Genomic DNA, 12,259 nt, shown 5'->3' on the forward strand with positions numbered 1-12,259 from the left:
GGGAAGAGGCAGATGCAAAGCTGTGATGATCTGTGTGAGGGAGATGCTGCAGTGTGATGCACAGAGATGGAAGAGGGAATATGGAGACAGAAAATCAGGAGGGTCCTGGGAGATCCTCTAAAAAGAAAGCGATTATGAGAAGATGTGGGAAGTGTGGAAAGGGTTAACAGCAAGTTAAGGAGAACAAATGTAAAATATATCAGGGACGATGTACACACACAGCTGGTTGTAAAGAGAGAGATTTCCTGAGTGCATCTTCGGCATGTGCTTTGAAAAGCATGCCTTGTAATTCAGTCTCCATTCGAAGCTGTGAAGTGCCGTGCAAGCCTATTCCCTGCTCTGTAGCCATTTTCTTCTGTTTTTGTTAATGAAAGTGAATGTGTGTGGGTCATTCAGTGGTGCTAAATCCAGGGCCAGCTCCAGGGTTTTGGCCACCCCAAGCAGCCAAAAAAAAAAAAGCCGCAATCGCGATCTGCGGCGGCAATTCGGCGGGAGGTCCTTTGCTCCCAGCAGGAGTGAGGGACCGTCCGCCGAATTGCCACCGAATACCTGGATGTGCTGCCCCTCTCCGGAGCGGCCGCCCCAAGCACCTGCTTGCCAGGCTGGTGCCTGGAGCCGGCCCTGGCTAAATTTTCCGTTGGGGATCTCTGAGGGCCTGGGAATTTATGTGGGGGAAGAGTGTCCAGACTACCTCACAGGCATGTACTGGGTGCTCCCCAGTGATGATTTCCAGGTGATTTCCCTGTGGCTGTACCAGCAGGAGTGACTGAGGAGCTCAGGAGTCAACAGAAGAAGAGAGTGAAGCTGAACGTATATTAGCAGAGCACACAGTGGAGAGCAGACTTGCCTTGTACGAAAAAGATGAATGGTCAGAAACTGCAGAACACACTGTGCGATTTTAACACGTTCTTCTGCAGTTTTATCCGCAGGATGTAACCCATGTAAAATCTGGACAAATTGTCAGTTGTTTCAAAGTGGACCTATTCATTAGGGCAGAGGATAAGGACATGTAATGCCAGACAGATTCTGATCTAACAAAGGAGCAGAGTTCTCACAATTACAGACTGACCTCATTGCTGAAAAGACTTGAAGGTCCTTCTTGCTTAGTGATAATTCACTTCTAAAGTTTTGGAAACAATTTCACTTCATTATCCATATTCTGCAGGGGTTGATCCCCAGGCAGGGACAGTGTGGCCTTCTCTGGATTTGTACAGTGCCTAGCATAAAGGGCCCTGATCTAGGCACTACCATTAGAAACATGATTAATAATAATCCTACATTTTCTATGCAGGAAAAATCCTACTGAGTCTTGCGCATGCAAGGATTGTAGGATAGGGGTTAGAGAGTAATTGATACAGCAGTGTCTCAGTTGTTTGCCCTGGATCCTACAGGGGCTACAGGGAGGATGAGGAAATAGAGCATAACCCACATGTAAAAATAAATGTTTTTTTTTTAAATTGCTTTTGTACAAAAATAATTATTTGGAAAGTCAGTGGCCTGTTGTATAAAATTTTAAAATGGAAGATAATGAAGTCCTGCTGAGAATACTTCAATACACTTCATTACACATTTTTGACACAAATAGCTGTGTGTTTTCCTCACCTCACGCACTTCTTCCATTCAGCACCCTGGCCAACACTCCTGTCCTTCTTACACACTGTTTTTGCCTCATTCATGCTGTGCAGATTACAACATTTGTTCTTGCTTTATCGCACCCATTGTCTGAAAACCTATAAGTATTTTTCAACACAATGGCAGAGCATATTTTGGAGGGCTCCTTCCCATGGAAAGAGTTTGGCTGGCCTGGGCCCTCTGGCGTGTGTGTGTGTGTGTGTGTGTGTGTATGCTAATTCTTCTGCCTTTCTCCAGTGTACAGACATACTGTACGTGGTAAATTCTGCACCTGTTACAATTGTGCCAATATTTACATGCTATGGATAATGCTACCTAATCATGGTGACACACTGGGGGAATTTAGTGGATTGTTACAGTACACGACGAGCCAGTCTGACCAAGCAGGAAACAACAGCTTGTGAGAAAGTGGAAACTGCCTGTTTTTCCCATCACTGCAGACTGATTACAGGAGATGGTCATGGAAAAACTGCATACATCCAAATAAATCTGGAGACAATATTTAAAGGGTTGTGTCCTGAATCTCTGCCACAAAGGAACACTTGGATCTGCTATTAGAGCTCCACCACTATTTCAGCATCCCATCGACCTGTCTTGTTTTCTTGCACACTCTCCCATGCCTTGCCTCCACTGTGCAGCTGCTAAGGTGGCCTCCAGCTCCCTGAAGAGTGCACAAAGGGCACTTCTTGTTTGAACGCTCAGCTTTCCATGTGCACACTTTTCAAGTGCTAACACCTGTATGCACAATTGATAGCTATCTTCACCTGCATGCATAGACCATCAGATTGGGCCCGTTTTGTAATCCTTGCTTTTTTCCCTTCTAGTACAACGTAGAAATATTCATTTAAATATGGAGCATGATTTGCAATGTTACTATCCTCCCTCACCTCTCATGAGTAGTGGAGTATGAGCCTGTAGCAGCAACAATGCTTGTTGTAGCTGTAATGATTGCAGAATGTTGCATAATATTTATAGTCCATTATAATTAAATGAAATATATATATGGAATAAAAGGGGAAAACTGCTCCTAGATTTCTGTTCCTCAGAATTGTTTCCATGATGCATGTGCATCAATTATCAGCAGAGGTAAAAGACCAGATAAAAAGAAAGCATTGCCAATTAGATTTTTATTTTTACATTTAAAAATTCATAGCAGAATAACTCCTCTGAGACCCAATGGGATCCAAGAGCAACAATAAACAATTACAGCTTGATGGAGCGCCTTCTTGCCATGCAAGGAATCCTGATCTCTACAATACTGTCTTCAAATGAGGGAGACAACCTTCAAAGCTTGTGTACAGGTGATTAGATGGGGGCCCATTGCACGAATATTAAGTATTATTTTTCGATTGTACTCTTTCCTCCCCTCATTTTAAACCTGTTACGCAGCATGTGGACAGCATATGGTATAGACCAGAACCTGCAGAGACCAAAAAGGGGGATAAGAAGGGAAATTTGCAAATGAGAGAGAAATATATTGTTTGGTAAAATGTCTGGTGAGCACTGAATTTTTGCTGCTAGGATAGGGAATAGGGAGAGCTGCCTATAGTGTAATCTACTCCCAGCTAATCCCATATCATTTTCATGCCACAACAGGGGGGTATAAGGAATGAGTGGGGGTGGGGCCACACTGAACAGTTTTACTCACAGGACTCAGGTGCTACTTCCACTTCACATCCGAAATGCCACTGCACGGCAGTCCCTGTTAAGTGCAGCACAATCTTTTGCAGGATGTGGCCCAAGATATTCAATAGAGGGAACAGAGTATCTGAGAGCAGGTATGGTAAAAGACATTAAAGCTTATTTGTTCCCACCTGTGAAGCCAGAGCTCTCTCAGACAAAAAATGTGCTTTAACAGAATTAACTTTAAAAAAGTGCCAGACGAAATTGTGCTTTGAATGCATTATAGGAACTGACTGTTGTGGAGTGAGAATAGGGGTAGGCAACCTATGGCACACGTGCCGAAGGCGGCAAAGGAGCTGATTTTCAGTGGCACTCACACTGCCCAGGTCCTGGCCACTGGTCCGGGGGGCGCTGCTTTTTAATTTAATTTTAAATGAAGCTTCTTAAACATTTAAAAACCCTTATTTACTTTATATACAACAATAGTTTAGTTATATATTTTAGACTTATAGAAAGAGACCTTCTAAAAACATTAAAATGTATGACTGGCACACAAAACCTTAAATTAGAGTGAATAAATTAAGACTCGGCACACCACTTCTGAAAGGTTGCCGACCCTTGGAATAGACAGTCAGGTGTTGATAGCATGTAGGAGGAAAGAGTGGTTATTAATCAGTGGGAAGAAACACTGAGTGTGGTGTGGGAGTAGGGCAGATAGGAGTGACTATACAGGCTCTTATCAAAATTATTCACCTTCTGAATCAGCTTCATACAAACCTACTTTTAGAGCCTGCAGCAAAGAGTAGCCTCTCCCTCCACAGTCTGACAACGTTGCCAGGATGAGTATGGCATTCAGCGAGGTGTTGAGTCAGCTCTAAGCACAATAGTAATTCATGATGTACAGCTAGTGCTTTTATCACTGTTTCAACCAAATAGACTGTGACTATAGTATACTGGTGGGAAGCAAAGCCATTAATTCAAGTGCTCTGTGGGATGGAGAAGTAGTAAGAGGTTGTTGTTAAGGTAGTTAGAGGAAGTGTTTGTGCATCTCTGTTTTGGGGGCTATTTTCCATATCCACCCCCTTATAAAGCCAACTGCCTTGTTGCCATGAGTCCAGGTGTATAAGGCTCAGTGGGAACCATAAAAACCTCTACTACTGACCTATCCTGGCTTTCCTATACTGAAAAATGTCACCACTGTTGCCTTGGGCTTGGGGCAAGTGCTGTGTATCTCAACTGGAAAAATTCAGCAGCTCCCTTTCCCAGTGGAATTACAAAGCTCCCGTTTCTAGCCTTGGAAGGCCATGAGACAAACAGCTTTTATACATTTACACACATGCACACACACACACACGTGAAACATTGCAGAGTAATGTGATAAGTTATCCTGCAGCTTTGACCACCTCACTGGCAGCCCCTGTCCTGCTCACTAATCCATCCCCTCGGGACTTATTTGAACATTCCAACCCTTTCCTCAGCATCTTCAAATAAGCGCCAGGTTAAACAGAGAAATGTCTCCTCCTCCCCACAAATGTGGAATTTCCCCCCTCACCACTCAGTTACCCCTGCTAATGTGTTTATGTGATGAAATAAGTGGGTCCAGAGAGTCAAAGGTATTAACCTGATTGTGTTGCTGTACATCATTAAGCAATTAAATGTGGTTCAGGGATTTGAATACAGACTTTGTTTTCCTCAGGAACATCCAGAACTCAACACACCAATGAAGATGCCTGATTATCACTGGCAGACGAGCAATGATCTCCAAATAAAGGGGTGTCTCAAATCCAGCAAGGGAAAAGATGTTAATAAACACTTTGTTGGGCCCAAGACCCCCTTATTAAAATGACACTACCCAACCCCCACAACAAGTGAAATTCATTCCTGGGAAGTAAGACCTTTTTCTGTACATAAAAATGTCATGCTTTAAAGTCTATTGTCTCACAGTCTCTGTTATATGGCAGCCTCAAGCCTGGTCCATTCAGCCACGCAGGCTTTCAGAAAAATGTGCCAATTATAGGTACTTGGTTATGCTGTAAAATAAGGTGACTCCTATACTTTGCAAAACACTTCCATGCTCTCAGCTGAATGAGCACTATGTGATTGCAAAGCACCAGCAACTACAAACAGCACCCAAGACTCAGTCCTCTTTTCTAAACACTTGCACGCATTCTCCCTCTAGAGCCAGGAACAGAACCAGGAACCTTGATTCTCAACACTCCACTACTGTCTACCACAGGGGTAGGCAACCTATGGCACGTGTGCCGAAGGCGGCTCACGAGCTGATTTTCAGTGGCACTCACACTGCCCAGGTCCTGGCCACCGGTCCGGGGAGCTCTGCATTTTAATTTAATTTTAAATGAAGCTTCTTAAACATTTAAAAACCTTATTTACTTTACATACAACAATAGTTTGGTTATATATTATAGACTTATAGATAGAGACCTTCTAAAAATGTTAAAATGTATTACTGGCTCGTGAAACCTTAAATTAGAGTGAATAAATGAAGACTAGCATGAAGCTGTGCCTCCCATCCCCAGCCACATTATGGCTGGACTCGCTGCAGTGGAGCAAGGAAGGGGAAAAACTTCTCGCTCCTTCTGTCTTCCCTTGTACCTGCGAGGGCCAGCCACAATAAGCCTCCGATATATTAGTAAGAAATAGGCACCTTTTTAGTTAATAAAAAGCACAGCTGTAAACAACTCAATGTGAAGCTTAACTTAAAGAAGCATATTTTCTGGGCCTCTCACAAATCCATTAACACTCTCTTTTCGCGTATGTGCTAGTTCTGAACAGAATGTACTTGTTGCAAATATTTTTTTCCCAGTTTTTGGTCTTCTAAAATAATTTTCCCCCAAAGGGCCAAAGGAGGTTGATTTGACAAGTTTATGCCTGAGCTTCCCAGTGCAAAATCAGTGGTTTCACTCTCAGGGTCAGCGTTGAAGGGTATTTCCTGTGACACCTGGGAAACATAGAGGAAAACGAGCCTGTGCACTCCACTTTTGTGGCTCTATGTATGTATTATTACATTTATTGGATATTCTTTCTGAAGTTTTATATGGTAGAAGTGTTTCAACTTTCAGGGCCTTTGTCATTAAGTGTGACTCAAACAACATATAAGGGTGTGTGCATAGACAGATACAGATAAATAGGTAGTTTGCTTTTGGAAAAGTCTTATCCTGCCTGCATGGCAATTGATAAAAAAAAAAAGGAAAAAATTCTAGTTGGAAAATATATTCTTCTTCGAGTGATTGCTCATGTCCATTCAACGTTAGGTGTGCACTCGCCATGTACATGTTGTTGGTGATTTTTCCCTCAGTGGTATCTGTCAGGCCGGCTCTATCGTCCTCTGGTGGCATGCGCTGATGCGCTGGATTAAGGGGCACTGCCAGCCCTGCACCCCCCCTCCCAGTTTCTTCTTACCGCCCGTGACAGTTGCTGGAACAGCTTCTCTTGCTTAGGCAAGGCATTTTTCCGTGGTTTTCTTCTCTGCATCTTAGTCATTATTCTTAGTATAGCTGTAGTGTAAATACACTAGCGTAGACCCCCTCCTTTATTGTAGAGGGGCTCCCGTTACTCCTGAGGCTGGGCATGTACCAGTCTGTGGGATTCAAATCTTGTGCCTCCTGTGGCAAGCCCATGCCAGTGATCGACCCACACTCCAGTTGTCTGAAGTGTCTGGGAGACTCTCACGTAAGACAGCACAGTCAGATTTGTTGGGACTTTAAGCCTCGTATGAAGAAAGACAGAGAAGCTAGACTGAGGGCTATCCTAATGAAAGCCACTCTTAGACTGGCATTGAAGCCAGGTCGCTCAGATTCGGCACTTAGCACTTTGGCCTTGGTTCGAAGTGCCCCTTCTCCACCGTGCGTTTCCCGATACTGTTCTCCATCTCTGGTGCTGAGGAAGAGAGATTAAAAAGCAGCGCGCTGAGAGAGGGCACTCTCTGGTGCTGAAGAAAGGCAAACAAGGGGAAGACAGTGGAGTGCGACACATGTTGGGCCACTCCTCCACCCGAGAACCTATGGTGGCACCGTCAACTCTGCCTAGATGGACATCGAGTCCAGTACAGAATCCCCCACTGATGCCAAGAAAATCATAGCGGCACCAGCAGGATCATGGTACCTTCTACCCTGGAGGTCTTTGCAGTGGCCAGGGACTTCTTATCGCTCCCAGTACCGCTGACCTTGATGGGACAACAGGCGGCTCTGATGAGCATGAGCAGGAGAGAGCATAGTGCTCTGAGCTCCTTCCCGGCACCAGGACCTTTGGTATCTTTCAGGGGCAAATCGACCCTGCTTTCTTCTGCATGGTCGCCTCTGGTCTGGCTCCGGTCCCCAGACTCTCATCGCTGAATGGTGGAAGTGAAGGGTACTGCTCCCCCGTGATCACCTCAGGAGGACTCTTTGTTGGAGTCTGAGTTGGAGTCCTACGCCCATCCCAAGAGATGCCACCGGTACCCATCTAATGTACCGTCGCATCCCGATGCGGGTTCCCGCCCCAGTACCTTGTCAGGTGGATGATGGCCTGTGCAATGGCCATTCTGGAACCCATGGGGATTTTCCCCAATACCGGGTCCGTCGTCCCACTGATTATACTCAGTTGCTTCACTGCTGTGCTCGGCACTGGACCCTGACTCTTGTACCGAACCCGGCACCGATGCACAGGATGTGGGCTCCATGGGAGTAATCGATGCAGAGGAACAGGAGGAAGCTCCTTCTCTGGTACAGGCCTCTTCCTCCTCCCCAGATAAGGCTGTCTTGGGACCCAGCAGATCCACCAGGAGCTTCTAAAGAGGATAGTGGCTAACCTGGGACTAGAGGCTGAGGAGCTCAAGGAATCATCTCACAGCCTCATTGACATTCTGACTGCAGCAGCACCATCTAAGGTGGCCCTGCCCAGTAACAAGGCTGTAATGGGTCTGGTCAGAGCCCTGTGACAGACTCCTTCTTCTCTCCCTCCCACTTCAAAAAGGGCAGAGAAGAAATACTACAGCCAAAGGGTATGAGTACCTGTACACTCACCGTCCTCCGGGTCCCTTGTTGTCTTGGTGGTCAATGAGAGGGATAGATGAGGCCAAGCAAGCGCAACCCCGAAACAGAAGGACTCAAAGAAACTGGATCTGCTTGGCAGAAAAATGTATTCGATGGGTGGACTACAGCTGTTTATCTCGAACCAGCAAGCCCTGCTGGGGAGATACAATTTCAACTTGTGGGACTCCTTGTCAAAATTTAAAGATTCGCTGCCTTAGGACTCCAGGCAAGAATTCTATGCCCTCTTTGAGGAGGGAAAAAATGTTGTGAGGGCCTCACCCTAGGCAGCACTGGACAGTGCTGATGCGGCTGCCAAAACAATGGCCTCTGCAGTGGCCACGAGGTGATGCTCTTGGCTACAGTCCTTGGGGCTACCTGAGGAGGTCCAGCAGTCGATTCAAGGCCTCCCTTTCCAAGGCACCTTGTTTTCAGAGCAAACAGACACAAAGCTCTGTGGCTTGAAGGACTCAAGGGCTACCCTCAGGTCCCTGGGCCTCTATGCCTTGGCTACTTACAGGAAGTGCTTCAGGCCTCAACAACCGGCCCACTTCACAGCTCTGCCGCCAAGACAGGGCCTGTTCAAGAGAAGGGGCGGGTATTACAAGCCTCGTCAACTGCTTCCATCCACCTCAGTCTCACTGCTGGGGTTGAATAGGTACTCCCGGAGGGCCCAAACAAGCCTTTTGAAGGTGCGCCCGAGGGCGCTATACCAGTACCTGCTTCAGATCCTGCCCCCTCTTTGTTTTTGGACTGACTTTCCCACTTCGGCCCAGCGTGGTTCCTCATCACATCAGACCTTTATGTGCTAAATACAGTGGTGGATGGTTATACCCTTCAGTTTTCCTCCACCCCTTCCTCCCACCCCCCATCCATGTCCCTCTTCAAGGACCCTTCTCACAAGCAACTCCTAGCCCAGGAGGTGCAAACCCTTCTATGGGTGGGGTCAGTGGAAGAGGTGGCTCAAAATTTGAGAGGGAAGGCATTTTATTCCCGATATTTCCTAATCCCAAAGCTTCGTCCCATCCTGGACCTGCGTCACCTCAACAGACATCTCAAGAAACTGAGGTTCTGCATTGTCTCCCTGGCCTCCATCATCTCCTCCCAGCATCCAGGGGATTGGTACACCCAGGTTCCCTTTCAGATGCCTTCCTGCTTCCATGGACAGAGTGCCTATTCTATACATTTCCTCCAGTTCTTCTGGTACACAAGGTCCTACTGAAAATCAAGTGGGTCAAGGTGAGAGTTATTCTTATAGCTCCGGCGTGGCCATGCCAACACTGGTTCAGCACACTGCTAGACTTATCAGTAGCACCCCCGTTGCTGCTCCCCCTCTGCCCAGACATGATCTCACAAGACCACAGCTGTTTACTCCACCCAAAGCTCGAGGCCTTTCACCTGACTGCATGGAAGCTCCATGGCTGAACCTGGAGGAGCAAGCCTGTTCAGAACAAGTTCTCCAGGTCTTGCTAGGTAGTAGGAAGCCGTTTACTAGGGCAACCTACCTCGCTAAGCAGAAGCGTTTCTTGATACAATCTTCTCAACGAGGTCTCTCCCTGATTCGGTCTTCCCTTCAATCTATACTGGATTCCCTGCTCTACCTGAACCAGCAAGGTCTGCCCTTGCATCTATCAAGGTATGCCTAGCAGCATTTTCGGCCTTTCACCTGCCAATGGAGGTGGTAGGCCAGTATTTTCTCACGAGATGGCAATCTGCTTTCTTAAAAGTTAGCGAGGCTGTACCCTCAGGTTTGTGAACTGATTCCCCCATGGGATTTAAACCTGGTCCTATCAAAACTCGCTGGCCCGCCCTTTGAGCCACTAGTGTCATGCCCTCTGCTGTTTCTCTCATGGAAGGTTGCCTTTCAACAGCAATTACCTCAGTCAGAAAGGTCTCTGAAATCAGGGCCCTTAAGTCAGAACCAGTGTCCTTCAAGGACAAGGTTCAACTACGGCTCCATCCAACCTTCCTTCCAAAGGTGGTCTCACAGTTCTATAGCAACCAAGTCATTTTCCTGCCCATTTTCTTCCTGAGGCCACACAAGAATTCAGAAGATCCGTGGCTTAGATGTTAGGCGTGTCCCTACCTTATACATTGAGATGACTAACCCGTTCCGCAGATCCACACAACTCTTGTGGCAATAGCAGAGAGGATGAAAGGCCTGCTGGTTGCAGCCCAGAGAATCTCATCCTGGGTAACCTCCTGTATTTGAGCATGTTCTAGCTCTTGCCATCATGACCACTCATTCCACGAAAGCTCAGGCCTATTCTGCATCATTTGTGACGCAGGTCCCAATCCAAGACTTCTGCAGGGTCGCAACCTAGTTGTCGGTGCATACCTTCTTCTCCCACTGTGCCATCACACAACAGACTTGAGATGATGCAAGGTTTGGGAGAGCACTGTTCCAGTCCGCGTGTCCATGAGCTCTGAGTCCACCTCCTTGGGTACAGCTTGTGAGTCACCTAACGTGGAATGGATATGAACAATCACTCGAAGAAAAATGGTTACTAACCTTTCTGTATCTGTGGTTCTTCAAGATGTGTTGCTCATGTCCATTCCACAGCCCACCCTCCTACCCCTCTGTCAGAGTTAGCTGGCAAGATGGAACTGAGAGGATGTGGGGCCGGAAGTGACCCTTATGCTGGTGCATAAGCATGTGGCACCAGAGGGCGCTAGAGCAAGCCCAACGGATATCACTTAGGGAAAAATCGGTGGCAACAGTGCATGCGGCATGCGCACACCGAACGTGGAATGGACACGAGCAATACATTTTGAATAACAACAGTTACGGAAAGGTTAGTAACCATTTTTTTCCATTTCTAAAATAGCTGAAGGAAGAAAGACAGGAAAAAAATAAGAAACGGGATCAGTGAATGGCAATAACAGAGGTGAAGTGTGCCCTGACTCAAAAATAAAAAAAGCCTCTGGTTTCTGCTGTGTGTTCATGAAGCCCCAAAACAATTTAAAAAGTGAAAAGTATAAGCTAATTGAGAATTGATTATTGAATTGGCCCCAGTTTTTTCTTTCTTTTTTCTCTTTTTTTCAATAAACTCTTTCTCATTGTAAACTTTTGCATGACAAAACAAAAAACTACCACAACAAAAAATGACCCCTCTCCATAAATATCTGGAAGAGGCATTCTTATATAATAACCATTTTCTTGCAGTGAATTTTTATCATTATAGCAATATCTTAATAGTTTTGAGGGCTAAGTTACAGCCAATCAAAGCTATTGCAATAATCGAGCAATTAACCATTTTGGAAATTAAAAGTGTAACCGTGGCATTGAAATGTCTCCAAACATGATTTAAAAGATGTATTTTTACCAAATGATTTGTACATTATCTCACTTCATTTGAATTTTATTAAAATTGCTTCATTGATGTTTTTTTTTCCCCTTTTTGCTCCTGCAGCAATTTTGCAATAGACCTTCCCATCTGTCTTTAATTTTTCTAAACTTGATCATAATTTGCTCAAGATCAGATCTAAAAATTCTCCATTGTGGGTCATAATTTAGCACCTGACTACTGGTGACACTGTAAATTATGCTGTAAATAACTAGCAGGCTAAGTTCCTTGAACGGGTAACAATGCTATCAAAGTCAGTAGCTAAACTGGTGTCAGTAAATGAGAGAGGTTAATACAACTCTTTTTCTCTTTTCAATTAATGTTTAAATGTTTTTTTTTTCAACGTTATAATTTCATTTTGTAGAGACTTGCATATTACAATACATTAATTTAATTTTATATTATGTTAATATCATAATAATTATAAGGTTACATTACATTTATTATTATATAATATATATTATATTTTATAATGTTTTGACATTATTGAAACAAAATAATTTGACATGAAAATAAAACAATTCAACATGATTGACACAAAATGTTTTGCTGTTTCTGAATCAATTTTTTATGAATTTCCATTCCAGGAGAAATTTCAAAATTTCAACTTTTTGTTCCAATTCAGAATGA

At 44.9% G+C, this 12,259-nt stretch overlaps 1 long non-coding RNA gene across 1 annotated transcript; it reads left to right on the plus strand.

The window, feature by feature from the left end:
* Positions 1-2,794: 2,794 nt before the first annotated feature.
* LOC122174013 (uncharacterized) lies at positions 2,795-11,986 on the plus strand. The gene is made up of 3 exons (XR_006175226.2): positions 2,795-2,933; positions 4,952-5,143; positions 6,113-11,986. It is a non-coding gene; the product is annotated as an uncharacterized LOC122174013 (long non-coding RNA).
* Positions 11,987-12,259: the final 273 nt, after the last annotated feature.

Source organism: Chrysemys picta, chromosome 9 (genome assembly GCF_011386835.1).
Source record: "Chrysemys picta bellii isolate R12L10 chromosome 9, ASM1138683v2, whole genome shotgun sequence".
In the NCBI taxonomy this organism is placed as follows: Eukaryota; Metazoa; Chordata; order Testudines; family Emydidae; genus Chrysemys; species Chrysemys picta.